Below are 21255 nucleotides of genomic sequence, written 5' to 3'. Positions count from 1 at the left end.
TTGAATATTCCGGGCTACCGAAGACATTAGCGTTCATATTATTTAATGTAGGATCGTGAAACAAAATTGAAGTGCCAATACCGCCAATAAGTTGTTGGTAATTATGAGAAAGCGCTCAACATGGTACTTATTATAAGTAGATAAGTACCAGGGAATTGTCCGGCCATATTGGAAAATTTTTTAATGTATTTTTTGACGTTTATGTATTAAAGGTGACGTTGAAAATAGTGCAAACCAAATGACATCCATTTAGCAATAATGTATACATATTTTGCCAAATTTCTCGTTCGACTAGGCTTCGTAAATCTTATAAAATAGGACCGTAATATTTATACATACACAGTATGGAAATTGTGTTGGTCTTTAGGTCAAGTGTTAGCCACGCCCCCCCCCCCCTATATATCTAGGTATTTCGTTACTCTTAACATATCAGTTATACCTTTATTGAATAATAAACTGTGATTAGATTTTTTTATTATAGAATTACTAGAATAATGTTGTTTTTGTTTTGAGAAATATTATACAAAGCTTTTCTCGTAAGATATAGGATGTTAAGAAAATCGAAAATTTGTCTGTTTATTCGGAATATTTGCTAATGTGTAGTATATATGCGTTTTGTTATTTTCCCGACGGTAATTTTCGTTTTCACGATCTACATTGGCGTATCGTGTACTGTTTGTGACTACCGTAAAGTGACCCTTAAGTTGGTGTCACTCGGACAATTTAGCGAAACCGGTTTTGTTCAGTTTTGCTGGAAACGAATATGACGGACGAGTGTTGTCCGGTTGTGAACTGTGGAAGATTTGACTGAAATTATCTTCGCCAGAAGGTTATATTTTGATAGACGTATATTTGTTTATTTATTTGTGAGTGGTTGTGATTCGCATGACTCAAAAACTATTTGACCGAATCTCATGAAATTCGGTGGGATGATTAGCCATGATCCAACGACAATTTGGTTAGATTTTGAGTGATTAATCAAAAGTCAAGGTCACGAAAAGGTAAAAAGGGTCTTTTTGTTATATCGTGGTCAATTTGTATCCGATTTGCATGAAACTGGTGCCAAAATGTTCATAATTAAAATGCCTATTTTGTGATGTAGAGTTGGCAAAGGTATGCGCTTTACCGAGTGCCCACTCTTGTTATTGATTTTAATTTCTTCATAACTCTTATCTCCGTAAGTAGAGATATTTGGATTTGGTTGTATAAATTGCTGTAAGTGCTTCGATACCTATTTGAATTTGGTTGTGTAAATTGCTCTAAGTGCTTCGATAATATGGATTTAACATATACGCAATACGCTTCGTGATACACTTAAATACCTAAGAGTGTATATTGTACAATTAACTGATTTTGTAGGTCCTGTAGTGTGTAGGGTTCCCCTTGTTCGATGTTACAAGGAAAGCAGTAACCCTTAAAATAAAAGCAAGCAAGCAAAGGACTAAAGATAATTAATTTACGCAATGGAAGAAGTGATATTAAATGTTTGAGCATCGTACCTACGCAATTGTATTCGCGTTACCACCGGCTGCTAGTATATTATTTTGCGTATAGCAATTACCTTTCGGTATGATCAGCAATCTAACTCGCGTGTGTCTTTTCATGTAAAGTGAGCAGGAATTTCAGATTTGATAGCAGAATCTGTGCTCACTTGCTCGCTTGCTTGAGGATTTGTTGATAAGTTTCAAAGGTAAATTTGTAATTTTAGAGAGAGAGAGAGAGAGAGGGGGGGGGGTAGAGAGGGGAGTATTATGAGGGTGGGCAGGCATGTGGAGCGAGTCGTCTTTGACAATATAAATTACTCCCACACCATTTGAGATTCATACATTGCTTTTTTAATGCTATCAACCTAAATATCAAGCATATTCTCTCTCTCTCTCTCTCTCTCTCTCTCTCTCTCTCTCTCTCTCTCTCTCTCTCTCTCTCTCTCTCTCCTCTCTCTCTCTCTCTCAGGAATATAATTACCGAAATTTTAAAACGAGCTTTATTCAGTCCACAAAATAATTGAAAATACTTTTTTTTTCACTCACCTGTGTGAAGCGGGGTCATTTCATTCATAAAATATACCTAAAGTATATGCTGTATTTAATTGTAGCACCTCTTTGGCCCACATTTTGAGATTCCTTACCTCTAGCTCCAGGGGTTTTTTGACCTCTTATTTTGAGGTGCCTTAATTCTACCATTTGAGGTTCTTTGACCTCTATTTTGAGGTGCCTTATCTGTAGCATTAGGGTTTTTTTTTAGGTTATTTAGGTGCTTTAACTTTAGCTTTATGACCTCTATATTTTAGGTGCCTTATCTCTAGCATTAGGGACTTTTTGACCTAATATCTTGAGGTGCATTATCTCTAGCTTTAGGGGCTTTTTTACCTCTTATTTTGAAGGGCCTTATCTTTAGCATTAGGGCCTTTTTGACCTCTTATTTTGAGGTGTCTTGTCTCTAGCATTAGGAGCTTTTTACCTCTATTTTCAGGATCCTAATCTATAGCATTAGGGAGTTTTTTAACCTCTGATTTGGAGGTGCCTTATCTCTACCATTAGGGGATTTTACCTCTATGTTGAGGTGCCTTATCTCTAGCATTAGGAGCTTTTTGACCTTAAGTGCCTTAACTTTAGATTTAGGGGCTTTATGACCTCTATTTTTAGGTGCCTAACCTCTATCATAGAAGGGCTTTTTGACCTCTGATTTTGAGGTGCCTTATCTCTAGCATTAGGAGATTTTTTACCTCTATTTTGAGGTGCCTTATCTCGAGCATTAGGGTTTTTTTTTTATTTCTATTTTTAGGTGCCGTAACTTTAGCTTGAGGGCTTTGTCATCTATTTTAGGTGACTTCTCTCTAGCTTAGGGGCTTTTTAACCTCTGATTTTGAGGAGCCTTACCTCTAGCATTAGGGGATTTTTACCTCTATTTTTAGGTGCCCTGTCTCCGACATTAGGAGCTTTTTTTATCTCTATTTTTAGGCGCCTTATCTCTAGCATTAGGAGCTTTTTGACCTCTGTTTTGAGGTGCCTAATCTCTAGCATTAGGGACTTTATGACCTCTATTTTAAGGTGCCATCTCTAGCATTAGGAGCTTTTTGACCTCTGATTTTGAGGGGCCAGGTGTCTTATCTCTAACATTAGGGGATTTTTTTACGTATATTTTGAGGTGCCTTATCTCTAGCATTAGGATCTTTTTTACCTCTGTTTTTAGATGCCTTACCTTTAGCTTTAGGGGCTTATTTATAGCATTAGGGGCTTTTTTACCTCTATTCTTAGGAGTTTTATATATAGCATTAGGGGCTTTTTTACCTCGATTTTGAGGTGCATTACTTCTAGCATTAAGAGGCTCTTTGACCTCTATTTTTAGGTTTCTTATATATAGCATTAGGGGCTTTTTTACCTTAAGTTTGAGGAGGTGCATTACTTTTAGCATTAAAGGCTCTTTGACGTCCCTTTTTATGTGCCTTATTTATAGCATAAGGGGCTTTTTGCCCTCGATTTTGAGGTGCATTTCTTTTAGCATTAGAGGCTCTTTGATCTCTGTTTTTAGGTGCCTTATTCATAGCATTAGGGGCTTTTTGACTTCAATTTTGAGGTGCATTACTTGTAGCATTAGAGGCTTTGACCACTATTTTTAGGTGCCTTATTTATAGCATTAGGGGCTTTTTTATCTCGATTTTGAGGTTCAATACTTGTAGCATTAGAGGCTCTTTGACCTCTATTTTTAGGTGCCTTATTTATAACATTAGGGGCTTTTTAACCTCGATTTTGAGGTGCATTACTAGTAGCATTAGAGGCTGTTTAACCTCTATTTTTAGGTGCCTTATTTATAGCATTAGGGGCTTTTTGACCTCGATTTTGAGGTGCATTACTTGTAGCATTAGAGGCTTTGACCTCTATTTTTAGGTGCCTTATTTATAGCATTAGGGGCTTTTTGACCTCGATTTTGAGGTTCAATACTTGTAGCATTAGAGGCTCTTTGACCTCTATTTTTAGGTGCCTTATATATAGCATTAGGGGCTTTTTGACCTCGATTTTGAGGTGCATTACTTGTAGCATTAGAGGCTCTTTGACCTCTATTTTTAGGTGCCTTATAGCATTAGGGGCTTTTTGACCTCGATTTTGAGGTTCAATACTTGTAGCATTAGAGGCTCTTTGACTTCTATTTTTAGGTGGCTTATTTATAGCATTAGCGGATTTTTGACCTCGATTTTGAGGTGCATTACTTGTAGCATTAGAGGCTCTTTGACCTCTATTTTTAGGTGCCTTATTTATAGCATTCGGAGCTTTTTGACCTCGATTTTGAGGTTCAATACTTGTAGCATTAGAGGCTCTTTGACCTCTATTTTTAGGTGCCTTATTTATAGCATTAGGGGCTTCTTGACCTCGATTTTGAGGTACATTTCTTTTAGCATTAGAGGCTCTTTGACCTCTATTTTTAGGTGCCTTATTTATAGCATTAGGGGCTTTTGACCTCTATTTCTAGGAGCCTTATATAAAACATTAGACACTTTTTGGCCTCTCTTTTTAGGTGCCTTGTTTATAGCATTAGTGGCTTTTTGACCTCGATTTTGAGGTGCATTACTTCTAGCATTAAGAGGCTCTTTGACCTCTATTTTTAGGTTTCTTATATATAGCATTAGGGGCTTTTTTACCTTAAGTTTGAGGAGGTGCATTACTTTTAGCATTAAAGGCTCTTTGACGTCCCTTTTTATGTGCCTTATTTATGTGCCTTATTTATAGCATTAGGGGTTTTTTTACCTCGATTTTGAGGTTCAATACTTGTAGCATTAGAGGATCTTTGACCTCTATTTTTAGGTGCCTTATTTATAGCGTTAGGGGCTTTTTGCCCTCGATTTTGAGGGACATTTCTTTTAGCATTAGAGGCTCTTTGATCTCTGTTTTTAGGTGCCTTATTTATAGCATTAGGGGCTTTTTTATCTCAATTTTGAGGTGCATTACTTATAGCATTAGAGGCTTTGACCTCTATTTTTAGGTGCCTTATTTATAGCATTAGGGGCTTTTTGACCTCGATTTTGAGGTTCAATACTTGTAGCATTAGAGGCTCTTTGACCTCTATTTTTAGGTGCCTTATATATAGCATTAGGGGCTTTTTGACCTCGATTTTGAGGTGCATTACTTGTAGCATTAGAGGCTCTTTGACCTCTATTTTTAGGTGCCTTATAGCATTAGGGGCTTTTTGACCTCGATTTTGAGGTTCAATACTTGTAGCATTAGAGGCTCTTTGACTTCTATTTTTAGGTGGCTTATTTATAGCATTAGCGGATTTTTGACCTCGATTTTGAGGTGCATTACTTGTAGCATTAGAGGCTCTTTGACCTCTATTTTTAGGTGCCTTATTTATAGCATTCGGAGCTTTTTGACCTCGATTTTGAGGTTCAATACTTGTAGCATTAGAGGCTCTTTGACCTCTATTTTTAGGTGCCTTATTTATAGCATTAGGGGCTTCTTGACCTCGATTTTGAGGTACATTTCTTTTAGCATTAGAGGCTCTTTGACCTCTATTTTTAGGTGCCTTATTTATAGCATTAGGGGCTTTTGACCTCTATTTCTAGGAGCCTTATATAAAACATTAGACACTTTTTGGCCTCTCTTTTTAGGTGCCTTGTTTATAGCATTAGTGGCTTTTTGACCTCGATTTTGAGGTGCATTACTTCTAGCATTAAGAGGCTCTTTGACCTCTATTTTTAGGTTTCTTATATATAGCATTAGGGGCTTTTTTACCTTAAGTTTGAGGAGGTGCATTACTTTTAGCATTAAAGGCTCTTTGACGTCCCTTTTTATGTGCCTTATTTATGTGCCTTATTTATAGCATTAGGGGTTTTTTTACCTCGATTTTGAGGTTCAATACTTGTAGCATTAGAGGATCTTTGACCTCTATTTTTAGGTGCCTTATTTATAGCGTTAGGGGCTTTTTGCCCTCGATTTTGAGGGACATTTCTTTTAGCATTAGAGGCTCTTTGATCTCTGTTTTTAGGTGCCTTATTTATAGCATTAGGGGCTTTTTTATCTCAATTTTGAGGTGCATTACTTATAGCATTAGAGGCTTTGACCTCTATTTTTAGGTGCCTTATTTATAGCATTAGGGGCTTTTTGACCTCGATTTTGAGGTTCAATACTTGTAGCATTAGAGGCTCTTTGACCTCTATTTTTAGGTGCCTTATTTATAGCATTAGGGGCTTTTTTACCTCGATTTTGAGGTGCATTACTTGTAGCATTAGAGGCTCTTTGACCTCTATTTTTAGGTGCCTTATTTATAGCATTAGGGGCCTTTTTACCTCGATTTTGAGGTGCATTACTTGTAGTATTAGAGGCTTTGACCTCTATTTTTAGGTGCCTTATTTATAGCATTAGGGGCTTTTTGACCTCGATTTTGAGGTGTCTTATTTATAGCATTAGCGGCTTTTTTACCTAGATTTTGAGGTGCATTACTTGTAGCATTAGAGGCTCTTTGACCTCTATTTTTAGGTGCCTTATTTATAGCATTCGGAGATTTATGACCTCGATTTTGAGGTTCAATACTTGTAGCATTAGAGGCTCTTTGACCTCTATTTATAGGTGCCTTCTTTATAGCATTAGGGGCTTTTTGACCTCGATTTTGAGGTACATTTCTTTTAGCATTAGAGGCTCTTTGACCTCTGTTTTTAGGTGCCTTATTTATAGCATTAGGGGCTTCTTGACCTCGATTTTGAGGTACATTTCTTTTAGCATTAGAGGCTCTTTGACCTCTGTTTTTAGGTGCCTTATTTATAACATTAGGGGCTTTTTTACCTCGATTTTGAGGTGCATTACTTGTAGCATTAGAGGCTTTGACATCTATTTTTAGGTGCCTTATTTATAGCATTAGGGGCTTTTTGACCTCGATTTTGAGGTTCAATACTTTTAGCATTAGAGGCTCTTTGACCTCTATTTTTAGGTGCCTTATTTATAGCATTAGGGGCTTTTTGACCTCGATTTTGAGGTGCATTACTTGTAGCATTAGAGGCTGTTTGACCTCTATTTTTAGGTGCCTTATTTATAGCATTAGGGGCTTTTTGACCTCGATTTTGAGGTTCAATACTTGTAGCATTAGAGGCTCTTTGACCTCTATTTTTAGGTGCCTTATTTATAACATTAGGGGCTTTTTGACCTCGATTTTGAGGTTCAATACTTTTAGCATTAGAGGCTCTTTGACCTCTTTTTTTAGGTGCCTTATTTATAGCATTAGGGGCTTTTTGACCTCAATTTTGAGGTTCAATACTTGTAGCATTAGAGGCTCTTTGACGTCTATTTTCAGGTGCCTTATTTATAGCATTAGGGGCTTTTTGACCTCGATTTTGAGGTTCAATACTTTTAGCATTAGAGGCTCTTTGACCTCTATTTTTAGGTGCCTTATTTATAGCATTAGGGGCTTTTTGACCTCAATTTTGAGGTTCAATACTTGTAGCATTAGAGGCTCTTTGACCTCTATTTTTAGGTGCCTTATTCATAGCATTAGAGGCTTTTGACCTCTATTTTTAGGTGCCTTATTCATAGCATTAGGGGCTTTTGACCTCTATTTTTAGGAGCCTTTTATAAAACATTAGACACTTTTTGGCCTCTCTTTTTAGGTGCCTTGTTTATAGCATTAGTGGCTTTTTTACCTTGATTTAGAGGTGCTTTACTTCTAACATTAGAGGCTCTTTGATCTCTATTTTTAGGTGCCTTATTCATAGCATTAGTAGCTGTTTTACCTCTATTTTCATCTGCCTTATTTCTAGCATTAAGGGTTTTTTTACCTCTATTTTGAGGTACCTTATTTCTTGCATTAGGATTTTTTTTTTTACCTCTATTTCAAGGTGATTCACCTCTAGCATTAAAGGGTATTTTACGTGTTCGTTTAAAGGCTCTTTGTTGCTGTTCTCTTCTGTCTGTTCTAGATTTCAAGATCTTTAGTTTTTCTGTTTCCTTTGATATTTCATCTTCCACTTTCCTTAGTTCGTCAATTTCCTTCGAGATTTCATCGTATTCTTTCTTAGTTTGTCAGTTTCCTTCTAGATTTCAAGAGAGATTTCAGTGCCGTGTGTCCTCAGTTCGTCAGATTCCTCAGATAAATCGATATCATCCATGTCTTAGTCCATCGGGGCGATGGGTAGAGACAGGAATGCAATAGATTTTCTCCGCATACGTCATCACGCTGAAGTAAACGACGAGCAACACACTATATTTACCAATATGACCTGGATATGCCCTTTCTTCAATGTCTAATTTTGGGACTATCCTGTTGAAGAACCACACGTCGCTCAACGTTTAGTTGAACCATTCTGTCTCCGTCCTTAATTCTAATAGTCTCCAATTATAGGACTTCGTTGCAAAAGCCCAAACAAAGGATCATTCAAGGCGCGTACATTGTTCTTCAAAGCTCGACAACTTCTGCAGCAACCACCAAAATCAGCTGTAGATGAAGGTGTTCCGAAGAACCTCCTGTCGATCCTGTAGTTGTAATACGCAATTCTCACAGTTGGCTCCCTGTTCCAAAAATACCCATTAAAAATGTTCACTGAGTTGCATGCTTAGTTTGAAAAAAGAAATATCAGGTCTTCGGAAGTCATTTGAAGCTCGGGGCGGAGCCGTTCAGAACTGCTCCGGGAAGATTCTGTTCTGGAGTCATTCAGAACTCTATGCCAAGTCTACGGCTATGTCTTCTGAAGCGTTTCTTAGATCCCGGAAAATTTTCTTCAGGTGCCGCTCAAGGAGCTCCAGAAAGAATCTGTTCTGGAGTCATTCAGAACACCATGCTAAGTCTACGGCTGTTTCTTCTGAAGGCATTTGGAAATCAGGGAAAATTTTCTTCCGAAGCCGTTCAGAAATTCTGTTCTATGGTCATTCAGAACTCCATGATAAGTCTATGGCCATTTCTTCTGAAGCCATTTGGAGATCCGTGAAGATTTTCTTCCGAAGCCGTTTAGGACTCGCGGAAAATCTTTTCTTTCATTTCAATAAATCCTAGTAACTCCTCCTCATCATCATCATCATCATAATAGTGATAATGATAATGATGATAATAGTAATAATAATAATAATAGTAATAGTAATAATAATAATGATAAACTACATGATTTGATTTATGGATTTAAGTCTGAAAGCTCTGAAGTCGTTCAACGCTCGGATTTGCAATATCAAGGAAAAGTTAAGAGACTGAATAGGAAGATGAAAAATATAATTGATACTATAATTTATTACTTTTATTATTAAGTAACGCCTGCAGCGAACTCGGTGATCGAACTCGGGCGAAGGGTAATTGAAGTTTTCAGCAAACCCCATTGAAATAACCGAAGGCTTCGACTTATTTTTTCAGGTTTGGGATTTAAAACAATCCATTTCCGGTACGAATCGATTTCAGAGCCGTTCGAAACAGAAAATAGGTCTCGAAAAAACGCATTTCACGAGTACTTTGATGAAGCAATTCATTTGAGATAATCAATAATGATGTAATATTCACATGATTTTTCCAATGGAATTATTACTTTCTAAATTTTTTTCGAAGGCAATGTGTATGTTATGTTTCTACCAATGGTTTATATATATATATATATATATATATATATATATATATATAATATATATATATATATATATATATATATATATATATATATATATATATATATATATATATATATATATATATAATCATCAATCCTCGCACTTCTTCGACTGATATCGGTAATTACCCTCCTTCTCACAATCGAACCATCCTAACGATGTCTTGGTCGTTTAAACGTCAGGTTACCTTTCAACCTTTCAGGGCAAGAAGGACATGATGTATCTAAGTCGGGTCTGGCGAGGCGACACCGGTTTTGTTGCTGGGTGTACAATGGTAATTACCTCATTAGTTATGGCATAACGCCTACCAAAAGAGCTACTGGTTATTCGTCTGTTATTCGGACTGTCAAGCAAAGGTCGTTACCCGCCGTTTTGCTCAAGGTGGGAAGACGGAGAAACACGACTTCAGTGTTACGTAAATATGAAGGTCATAGTTAACTTACTTTTGCAGTAATTTAGTTGAAATATCCATAATGACATTAAATAATTCTTTATGGAAATCACATCCGTTTTTTTTTGTGAATTAAAACTAGTAATAAGTAATTCATGTGTGTTTATTACACTAATTCTTCGTTAATGATCTATGAACGTTGGAATTTGTGTCGAAGATATAATTAAGAATATTTGTGCTTCAGTAACTAAGGTTTGGCACATAATCTCATTTTCATGATCAATGAAGAATGTTTTCGCCTCGTGATAGTTAATTTGTTTATAATCTCGAAGATGGAATTGGAAGCTGAAATATGTCAAATTAATTTTTTAATTGGGAAAGGAAAGTTGAATATGCACATATGAATACAGTACATGTACAGTATGTGATTGTGTATGCATATATGAACTGTATGCAGTACGGACTCCAATCAACTTTGATACTACTGCACGCTTCTTTATTTGTTAATTATCGTATTGAGTCGCACAATTGTGCAATTAACTGTAAACAGTTGTTACGTTTTAATGGGCTTTGGGTGGGTCCTTTGACGGGGTGGGGGGTGGGGGGGGGGGAGCTACTACTCTTGTGCGGTCAGTGTGTGTGTGATGGGAAGGGGGGGAGGGGCCGCTGGATCTCTGGACGATATAAGTTAGGATTCAGATATACATAGCATGTGTCAGTACTTAATGGTCATGGAAAAAAAATATTTGCTTGGCAAATCCAATTTTTTTTGTGTGTGTGTGTTCTTAATGAATCCTACGTTTAATGAATTGTCCTATGAATTTTTCATTTATAGCCATAGGAATAATATTAAGAATAAACATGGGAAATGTCTGAAATCCGGTACGCAGGAATTATCGTACTATTTTGCCAGTTTTCGTGCAATTTCACCTATTTCCGTATAATTTTGCAAATGTTGGTGCCTTTTGCCATTTATCGCAACAGTTTGTCGATTTTCGTAGCATCTTTCCAATGTTCGTACCATTTGGCCAATGTTCGTGCCATTTGGCCAATGTTCGTGCCACTTGGCCAATGCTTGTGCCATTTGGTCAATTTTCGTACTATTTAGTCAAAGTTCGTACCATTTGGCAAATGTTTGTACCACCTTGCCAATGTTCGTGCCATTTGGTCAATTTTCGTACTATTTGGCCAATGTTTGTACCATTAAGTCAATTTTCGTAGCATTTGGCCAATGTTCGTACTTGCTTATCATGTTCGTGCCATTTGGTCAATTTTCGTACTATTTGGCCAATGTTCATACAATTTGGCCAATGTTCTTAACATTTGGTCATTTTTCGTACCATGAGGCCAATGTTCGTACAATTTGGCCAATGTTCAAACCATCTTGCCAATGTCCGCGCCATTTAGTCAATTTTCTTGCCAATGATCGTACCATCTTGCCAATGTTCGTGCCGTATGGTAAATTTTCCTACTATCTGGCCAAAGTTCGTACCATCTTGCCAAAGTTCGTACTTGCTTACCAATGTTCGTGTCATTTGGTCAATTTTCGTATCATTTGGCCAATGTTTGTACCATTAAATCAATTTTCGTACTATTTGGTCAATGTTTGTACAATTTTAACCATCTTACCAATGTTCGTGTCATTTGGATAATTTTTGTACTATTTGGCCTAAGTTCTTACTATATGGCCAAAATTCGTACAATTTAGCCAATGTTCGTACCATCTTTCCAATGCAATGTTGGTGCCATTTGGCCAATGTTCGTACCATTTGGCCAATGTTCGTACCATTTGGCCAATGTTCGTACCATTTGGCCAATGTTCTTACTTGCTTAACAATGTTCGTGCCATTTGGTCAATTTTCGTACTATTTGGCCAATGTTCGTGCCATTGGTCAATTTTCATACTATTTGGTCAATGTTTGTACCATGTGGCCAATGTTTGTACGTGTTTACCAATGTTCGTGCCATTTGGTCAAATTTCGTACCATTTGGCCAGTGTTCGTACCATTGGGCCAATGTTCATACTATCTTGCCAAGGATCGTGCTATTTGTTTAATTTTCGTACTATTTGGCAAATGTCCATTCCATTTGGCCAATGGTTGTACCTGCTTGGCAATTTTCGTGCCATTTGGTCAATTTTTGTACCATTTGGCCAATGTTTATACCTGCTTGCCAATGTTCGTGCCATTTGTTCAATTTTTGTACCATTTGGCCAATGTTTATACCTGCTTGCCAATGTTCGTGCCATTTGTTCAATTTTTGTACCATTTGGCCAATGTTTATACCTGCTTGCCAATGTTCGTGCCATTTGTTCAATTTTTGTACCATTTGGCCAATATTCATACCATTTGGCCAATGTTCGTGATATTTGGTCAATTTTCCTACCATTTGGCCAATGATCGTACCTGCTTGTCAATATTTGTACTATTTGTTTAATTTTCGTACTATTTGGCCAATTTTATTACCATTTGGCCAATGTTCGTACATGTTTGGCAATGTTCGTGCCATTTGGTAAATTTCCGTACTATCTGGCCAAAGCTTGTACCATTTTGGTCAATGTTTGTGCCATTTGGTAAATTTTCCTACCATTTGACCAATGTTTGTACCAGCCTACCAATGTGTGTGCCATTTGGTTAATTTTCGTACTATTTGGCCAATGCTCGTACAGTTTTGGCCCATGTTCATACCTGCTTGCCAATGTTCAGCCATTTGGTCAGTTTTCCTACCATTTGGCCAATGTTTGCACCTGCTTGCCAATGTCCGTGCCATTTGGTCAATTTTCTACCATTCGGCTAATGTTTGTACCTGCTTGCCAATGTTTGTGCCATTTGGTAAATTCTCGTACTATTTGGAAAATGTTCGTGCCATGTGGTCAATTTTCCTACCATTTGGCCAATGTTCGTACCCATTTGCCAATGTTCGTGCCATTTGGTAAATTTTCGTAGTTTTTGGTAAATTTCGTACCATCTTGCCAATGTTCGTGCCATATTGTCTTTTCGTACTATTTGGCAAATGTTCGTACCTGCTTACCAATGTTCGTGCCATTTGGTCAATTTTTGTACTGTTTGGCCATTGTTCGTACCATCTTAGCAATGTTCATGCTCTTTGGTCAATTTTCATACTATATGGCCAGTGTTCGTACTTGCTTGCCAATGTTTGTTCCGTTTGTTCAATTTTCGTACTATTTGACCAATGTTCGTACTTGCTCATCATTGTTTATGCGATTTGGTAATTTTTCCTACCATTCGGCCAATGTTCGTACCTGCTTGCTGCCAATGCAAGTGCCATTTGGTCAATTTTCGTACTTTTTGACCAATGTCCATACCTGCTTGCCAATGTTCATGCCATTTGGTAAATTTTCCTACCATACGGCCATTGTTCGTACCTGCTTGCCAATGTTTGTGCCATTTGATCAATTTTCCTACCATTCGTCCAATGTTTGTACCTGCTGGTCAATGTTCGTGCCATTTGTTAAATTGTCGTACTATATGGCCAATGTTCGTATTATTTGGCCAATGTCCGTACCTGCTTGCCAATGTTCGTGCCATTTGGTATATATTCCTATCATTCGGGCAATGTCCATACCTGCTTACCAATGTTTGTGCTCTTTGGTCAATTTTCGTAATATTTTGCCAATGTTCATGCCATTTGGTCAATTTTCCAAGTGTTCGGCCAATGTTCGTACCTGCTTGCCAATCTTCGTGCCATATGGTAAATTTTTGTACCAATTGGTCAATGTCCGTACCATTTGGCCAGTGTTCGTGCCATTTGGTCAATTTTCCTACCATTCAGCCAATGTTCGTACCTACTTGCCAATGTTCTTATCATTTGGTCAATTATTTTACCATTTGGCCAATGTTTGTACCTGCTTGCCAATGTTCGTGCCATTTGTTCAATTTTCATACTATTTGGCCAATGTTCGTACCATTTGGCCAATATACGTACCATTTGGCCAATGTTCATACCTGCTTGCCAAGTTCGTGTCATTTGTTCAATTTTCATACTATTTGGCCAATGTTCGTACCTGCTTGCCAATGTTCGTGCCATTTGTTTAATTTTCATACTATTTGGCCAATGTTCGTACCATTTGGCCATGTATGTACCATTTGGCCAATGTTCATACCTGCTTGCCAAGTTCGTGCCATTTGTTCAATTTTTTTTTACTATTTGGCCAATGTTCGTACCTGTTTGCCAATGTTTGTGCCATTTGGTAAATTTTCGTACTATTTGGCCAATGTTCGTACCATTCGGCCAATGTTTGTACCTGCTTGCCAATGTTCGTGCCATTTGTTCAATTTTCGTACTATTTGGCCAATGTTCGTACCATTTGGCCAATATCCGTACCATTTGGCCAATATCCGTACCATTTGGCCAATGTTCATACCTGCTTGCCAATGTTCGTGCCATTTGTTCAATTTTTGTACCATTTGGCCAATGTTCGTACTATTTGGCCAATGTTCGTACCATTTGGCCAATATCCGTACCATTTGGCCAATGTTCATACCTGCTTGCCAATGTTCGTGCCATTTGTTTAATTTTCGTACTATTTGGCCAATTTTCGTACTATTTGGCCAATGTTCGTACCATTTGGCCAATGTTCGTACCTGGTTGCCAATGTTCGTGCCATTTGTTCAATTTTCATACTATTTGGCCAATGTTCGTACCATTTGGCCAATGTATGTACCATTTGGCCAATGTTCATACCTGCTTGCCAAGTTCGTGCCATTTGTTCAATTTTTTTACTATTTGGCCAATGTTCATACCTGCTTGGCAATGTTCGTGTCATTTGTTAAATTTTCATACTATTTGGCCAATGTCCGTACCATTTGGCCAATGTTCATACCTGCTAGCCAAGTTCGTGCCATTTTTTCAATTTTTCGTACAATTTGGCCAATGCTCTTACCATTTGGCCAATGTTCGTACCATTTGGCCAATGTTCATATCTGCTTGCCATATTTGTGCCATTTGGTCAATTTTCCTACCATTTGGCTGATGTTTGTACCTGCTTGCCAATGTTCATGCCATTTGTTCAATTTTCGTACTATTTGGCCAATGTTTGTACCATTTGGCCAATGTTCGTAACATTTTGCTAATATTTGTAACATTTGGCTAATGTTCATACCTGCTTGCCAATGTTCGTCCCATTTGTTCAGTTTTCGTACTATTTGGCCAATGTTTGTACCATTTGGCCAATGTTCATACCTTTTTGCCAATGTTAGTACTATTCGGCCAATGTTCGTACCTGCTTACCAATGTTCGTGCCATTTGTTCAATTTTCGTACTATTTGGCCAATGTTCGGAACATTTGGCCAATTTTTTTAACATTTGGCTAATATTCGTACCTGCTTACCAATGTTCATGCTATTCGGTCAATTTTCGTACTATTTGGCCATTGTTCGTAACATTTGGCCCATATTTGTAACATTTGGCCAATGTCCGTACCTGCTTGCCAATGTTCATTCCATTTGGCCAATTTTCGTATTATTTGGCCAATGTTCAAACCATTTAGCTAATGCTCATATCTGCTTGTCAGTGTTTGTGTCATTTGGCCAATTATCGTATTATTTGGCCAATGTTAGTACTATTTGGCCATTGTTCATACCTGCTTGCCAATGTTCATGCCATTTGGTCATTTTTCGTAACTGATTGGCAATGTTCGTGCTCTTTGGTTAATTTTCGTACAATTTGGCCAATGTTCGTACGATCTTGCCAATGTTCGTGCTATTTGGTCAATTTTCGTACTATTTGGCCAATGATCTTACCATTTTGCCAATGTTTGTACTATCATGCCAAAGTTCGTGCCATTTGCTCAATGTTCGTACTATTAGGCCAATGTTCGAAAACATAACCTCCTTCCAACTTCGTTGGCGGAGGTAACTAATAATATCTTTCAGTGAGACTCGAGACCCTTTTTAAATTGGTGTTGAAACTTGGCCGTTGTTATCAAGTTGTTGTAGCTTGTGAATGTCATGGTTTTTGCGCCATGATCTTTTTAAATCAATTTCCTTCTAATAGTTCTCAATCTAGTCTCTTACTCGTTAACCACAGTCAAAAGTGCACTCAGTAACAATTGCAATAGCTCTCTCTCTCTCTCTCTCTCTCTCTCTCTCTCTCTCTCTCTCTCTCTCTCTCTCTCTCTCTCTCTCTCAAATAGTTTCATCTTATTTTCATAACATTTTCACAATTCCGTAACCTATATTTCTTAATAAAACTAGATGCTTTTGTCCATGCTGATCTCTGTAACTCCTTCAAGTGTGGTGTTTTGCTAATCACCTCCTCGCCCTTCTGGAGTCTCTGAGGCATTTGTGGGGGGGGGGGGGGGGGTTTACTGGTTTTTTCCTTGGCCGGGGGGGGGGGGGGGGGTTGTAGACGGTGTCTCTAACGTTTCAAGTGTCACACAACTTTTTTTCTATGCATACATAGAATAGATTCTTGTTTTTACCCATAATGTGTATCATAAATTTCAAGAATTGATTTTTAAGTAAACAACCATATATAATGTCACGGCATTTTTACAAACATACAAATAACACCATCCAAAATATTATTTTTCATATATTTAATTTTCTCTTTTCGTTTAGTATAATTATTTTTACTATATTCTGGCTTATTTTCTATACATGTATAACTAATGCATTTCTTAAACAGAAAACCAGGCTAATTACATCCTGTAGACACTAGTTAAGCCTCCTCCCATACAACTCTCTCTCTCTCTCTCTCTCTCTCTCTCTCTCTCTCTCTCTCTCTCTCTCTCTCTCTCTCTCTTCGATCTGCTGAATTGGGACTCAAGATCCGCTCAAGCACGATATTTTCTTGCAGTGTCTGCAACCTAGCCATCCTATGAGCAGCCATTGGCTGGCCCTCCCAGGTCCTAGATTGAACGGAGAGGAGGCGTGACCGCTGATCATACGTATATAGGGTCAGTCTCTAGGGCGTTGTCACTGTCCCTAGCTTTTGCCATTCATGAGTAACATTTAAATCTGTTGCCTTCATTGTAGTGCTTAAAGAATGGAGGTTCAGATTCAAAGTTATTAGAACCTTCACACACTAGTCTTCGTTGATCCAACTCATTTTAATCGGATCTAGAAATATATCTACATTTTAAAAACATATTCATCGTACTTATTTGAATAGATAATTTCCTAAATACGTACTAAATATCCTCTTTTATTCCCCAGTACTAATTAACTTCCTTGGGCTTATAGCAACTTGCTTTTCCAACTAAGATTATAGCTTAGATAATAATAATAATAATAATAATAATAATAATAATAATAATAATAATAATAATAATAATAATAATAATAATAATAATAATAATAATCTCGCTTCAACATGATGTATCGGCTGTTTGTTGACCCTCTGTTATACATGGCTTCAATTTTTCATTTTGTTAAATTTTCTTGAAAGGGAATGACCGTTTGAAATCACATCTCAATGAACTGGCTGAGAAATTAGATCAATTTCTTGAACGGTGTCGGCCTTTATTATTTTTGTATTTCTTACGATACTACAACAACAGCTTTATGTTACCAGTCTTATTACTTGATTGGTTATTTATATACTTAATTGGTTACTTATGTACTTAATTGGTTACTTATCTACCTACTTGATTGGTTACATATATACTTAGTTAATTGGTTATTTATCTACTTGCCTAATTACTTACAATGTTACTTGCAGAAGGCTTATGTGGTCTCATGCCACACTGAAAGCTTGGCCACACTAGGATTTTCTAGATTTTATGTCATGTACAAAGTTTAAAGCTTCAATCTCAAATATTTGAAGAATTATATCCGGTAGTCGATATCAATTATCAAATTTACCTTAGCGTAACTCAGAAAACAGGAAAATAATTCAGTTTCCTTAAAAACTTAAATCATTATTAGTTTTCATGTTAAGTGTAATATTTTCCATTAAAAATCTGCTGATCATAATCAGCTTCATATGTGATTCTAATTATGTATTTTTCTCTTTTGCAGATGGTGTGATTGTTATACAGTAAACAGGTAAGAAGTATTTCAAAGATTTTAAAAAGCTAGGAAATTTTTAGCATAAACCCAGTCGTTAATGGTGGTCCCCCAGGAGACACGAAGTCGATTTAAAAACAAGTTTGCATCTAATTAATTACCATATCTTGTAGTCTATAAATTTAAATATCCTTCTGTGTCTCCTGGCTGGTGACGTCTGCATGTGGAAACCTGGCGGTGGTACATATTAAAGGATCTCGGCTCCTTTAATGTAACACAAGCATGTAGCATCAATAATGACTGGTTGCGTAGATTTCAATACTTCTCTTGTAACGTAAGACTCTTAGATTCAATTATAATAGGTCTTTGTATTTAAGTTACTTTGTTTCACTTGTATACTGTATGTCTATTAGATATTGAATTGTTTATACTGACTAGTACAGTGGTAACGTATTCGCCTATAACATTCACTTGCCTACATCGATCCCAGATCGGGACTATGAGTTTAAGCTGTTTACTGGAGAAGCCGCTGCTGTGGTTGGGCACCAAACTTGTGGGGTTGCGCTTGCCCGGCTGACGTTCTGGTGAGTATCTGTTCTGATGAAACACTAGAAATGCAGAGTATAGTGGCGGTCTCTGATTGGCTGAAGTCAATCTTTGACCAAGGGCCCCACTTTTGGGGATTCTTCCACATATCGGGGATTATTTTTACGGTTCAGGGCATAAAACTTGAGTACTTGATCAATCTCCAAAATATCTTGGATTTTTTGGGAGGTAAACTTTAATATCCCTCATTTCCCTCAAAATTTAACAATAGTTTTCTTCATAGGTAGATATTCAACAATGGAAATTTTATTACTTTGAACTCATAGAAATTTGAATAAGAAGTGATTTTCTTACAAAAGACTTAAATTTGCGAAGATATTTCATTTTGACGTTTGGCAAAATCGTTTTTTAGCGCGTGATGAGTTCCAAATCTGTGAATTTGCACAACAGTCATTTTGTGGTTTTGAGTTCCAAGTTAACATTACAGTCTAGTTTTTAATCTTAGTTGTTGGTAAAAGAAAAAACGGAGACATTAGCCTTCCAGTGCCTGGTTCTAGGCCTAAATTCCCTCTTAAAACCATTGATGAAATTAAAAAGCCGTATTTTCGTAAAATCTAATCAATATTTAACTGGAAAATTATGGTACTGGATTCCAGTTACATACTCTGATTTGATTTGGGAGAAAAATTGGCAATTTTCTCACAATTTTAAGATTGTGAAAACTGTTTGTGGCGATTAAATGTCGCAAAAGACTGTTTAATTACCTCCGCTTACGAAGTTAGAAGGAGGTTATGTTTTCGTCCCTGTTTGTGTGTGTGTTTGTAAACTGCTTCCTGGCCACAATTTTAATCATAGAGCAATGAGACTTGCAGGGATTAACTGTTATGCAAAAATCTGTAAATGATTAAATTTTGGAAGGTTAAGGTCAAAGGTCACGGTTACGGTCAAGGAAAATGTCCAATTCACGTAATCAGCCATAAATTTGGACATCGTTGTCTCAGGGACTTCAAATTTGGTTCATATTTAATTGTATGAAAATCCACGCCAATTAATACATGTTAATGTCAAAGGTCAAGGTCAATGTCGAGCCAAAGGTCGAGAAATAAGCTTCCTCGGCGGAGGTCTGCGGTCCACTGAGTGCCCCTCTAGTTAAGATTGTGAAAACTGTTGGTGGCGATGAAATGTCGTAAAAGACTGCTTAATTTTGGTATATTTTCTCTTTCAAACACGTAAGAAGCAGCCATGAATTTGATGTGATAGGTGTAGGAGAGGTATGTATACATACATACACTAAACAATTCAACATGCAGCAAATATTTTCATGTTGTACAGGCTGGCACAAGTCTTATATTTTATATATAAAATATCTGTTTTAATTTGTTAATGTTTTTAAAATATTTTATTTTAATTGTTTATTACTACTTACATCGTTTATTTATTTCCTTATTTCCTTACCTTAATGGGCTATTTCTACATGTTGGGGACCTTGGGCTTATATCATCCTGCTTTTCCAACTAAGGTTGTAGCTTACCTAGTAATAATAATAATAATAATAATAATAATAATAATAATAATAGCCCTAGGAAATTCAGCATTCACAAAGCTGTGTTTTTGTCAGTTAAATAGATTTAAAATTCTTTCCTTGGCATCTTCAACTTTTATAGGCAGCTCGCATTATCAGTATCCACAACTCTCTCTCTCTCTCTCTCTCTCTCTCTCTCTCTCTCTCTCTCTCTCTCTCTCTCTCTCTCTCTCTCTCTCTCGTAACTAAATACTCGAAGGCAGTATGTAGGATCCGTTGATTGAATTCCTAGATACAGATTATTTATGTCAGCACATGATAGAAAGGTATCTTCTATGTAAGAAAATTTGTTTTCATTGATCTACAATAATCAACAACAAAAGTAATTTGGACTTTGCTAAGGGTGGTCATAAAGGACCAGTGCTCCTGTTGAGTTAACCCAGAAAAACCTAGTTCAGATTTTATAACAAGTATAATTTTAATCTAACTTAGAGTACAAATGAATTGAATGTTCACATTTGCCAATGTAACGTCTTTGCCTGGTGATTGCCAGACTGGCGTTCGAGTCCCGTTCAAACTTGTTAGTTCCTTTTGTCGCGGTAACCTCACCATCCATATGAGCTAAGGATTTGGGGTGTTCAGGGGAGCCTATAGGTCTTATCTGCTGAGTCAGCAACAGCTATTGCCTGACCATCCCTGGCCTATCTTGAATGGAGAAGGTTCTTGGCCGCTGATCATGTGTGTATATGGTCAGTCTCTTGGGCATTATCCTGCTTGATAGGGCAATGTCACGGTCCTTTGCCTCTACCATTCATGAGTGGCCTTTAAACCTTTAAGCCTTTAAATTGTTCGTACCTAAACACTGGTTCCACATCTTTGATATGTAGGTAGTGACACCATGCTACAGTGTTAATCTTTATTTGAAATTTCTCTTTAGGAACCAAAATTTAAAATACGTGTCTACGTGAAATCATGTTTGTGTTTCCAGGTGATGTAGGTCATCTAGATGTGATTTTCATATTGCAATAATCGTGGCTTGTTATCTCACCCAAGGAGGTTATAAAATTGAGTCGGTTTATTTATTTATTTGTCTGTGTGTCAGTGGACAGGATTACGTCAAAACTACTCGACGGATTTTGACGAATTTCCACCACAGATATATCTCAGGTCATGGACTACTCCATCAACCTTTAGCAGAGGTCAGAAATCTGTGATTACTCTTGTTTATAATAATGCCTTTTTGTGGTTCAGGGTCTGGTT

General features: G+C 37.1%; 1 long non-coding RNA gene across 1 annotated transcript in view; it reads left to right on the top strand.

Annotated features, from left to right (window-relative positions):
- The window catches only part of LOC137620146 (uncharacterized), a 43562-nt gene that overhangs the window by 323 nt on the left and 21984 nt on the right, over nucleotides 1-21255 (top strand). Inside the window, exon 2 of the long non-coding RNA XR_011039993.1 lies at nucleotides 17940-17966. This is a non-coding gene — a long non-coding RNA (uncharacterized lncRNA). The remainder of the gene's footprint in view (nucleotides 1-17939; nucleotides 17967-21255) is intronic.

The sequence above is a fragment of the Palaemon carinicauda genome, chromosome 26, assembly GCF_036898095.1.
Source record: "Palaemon carinicauda isolate YSFRI2023 chromosome 26, ASM3689809v2, whole genome shotgun sequence".
In the NCBI taxonomy this organism is placed as follows: domain Eukaryota; kingdom Metazoa; phylum Arthropoda; class Malacostraca; order Decapoda; family Palaemonidae; genus Palaemon; species Palaemon carinicauda.
Note: the sequence above shows the minus strand (reverse complement) of the source record. Positions and strands in the feature narration are given on the sequence as shown.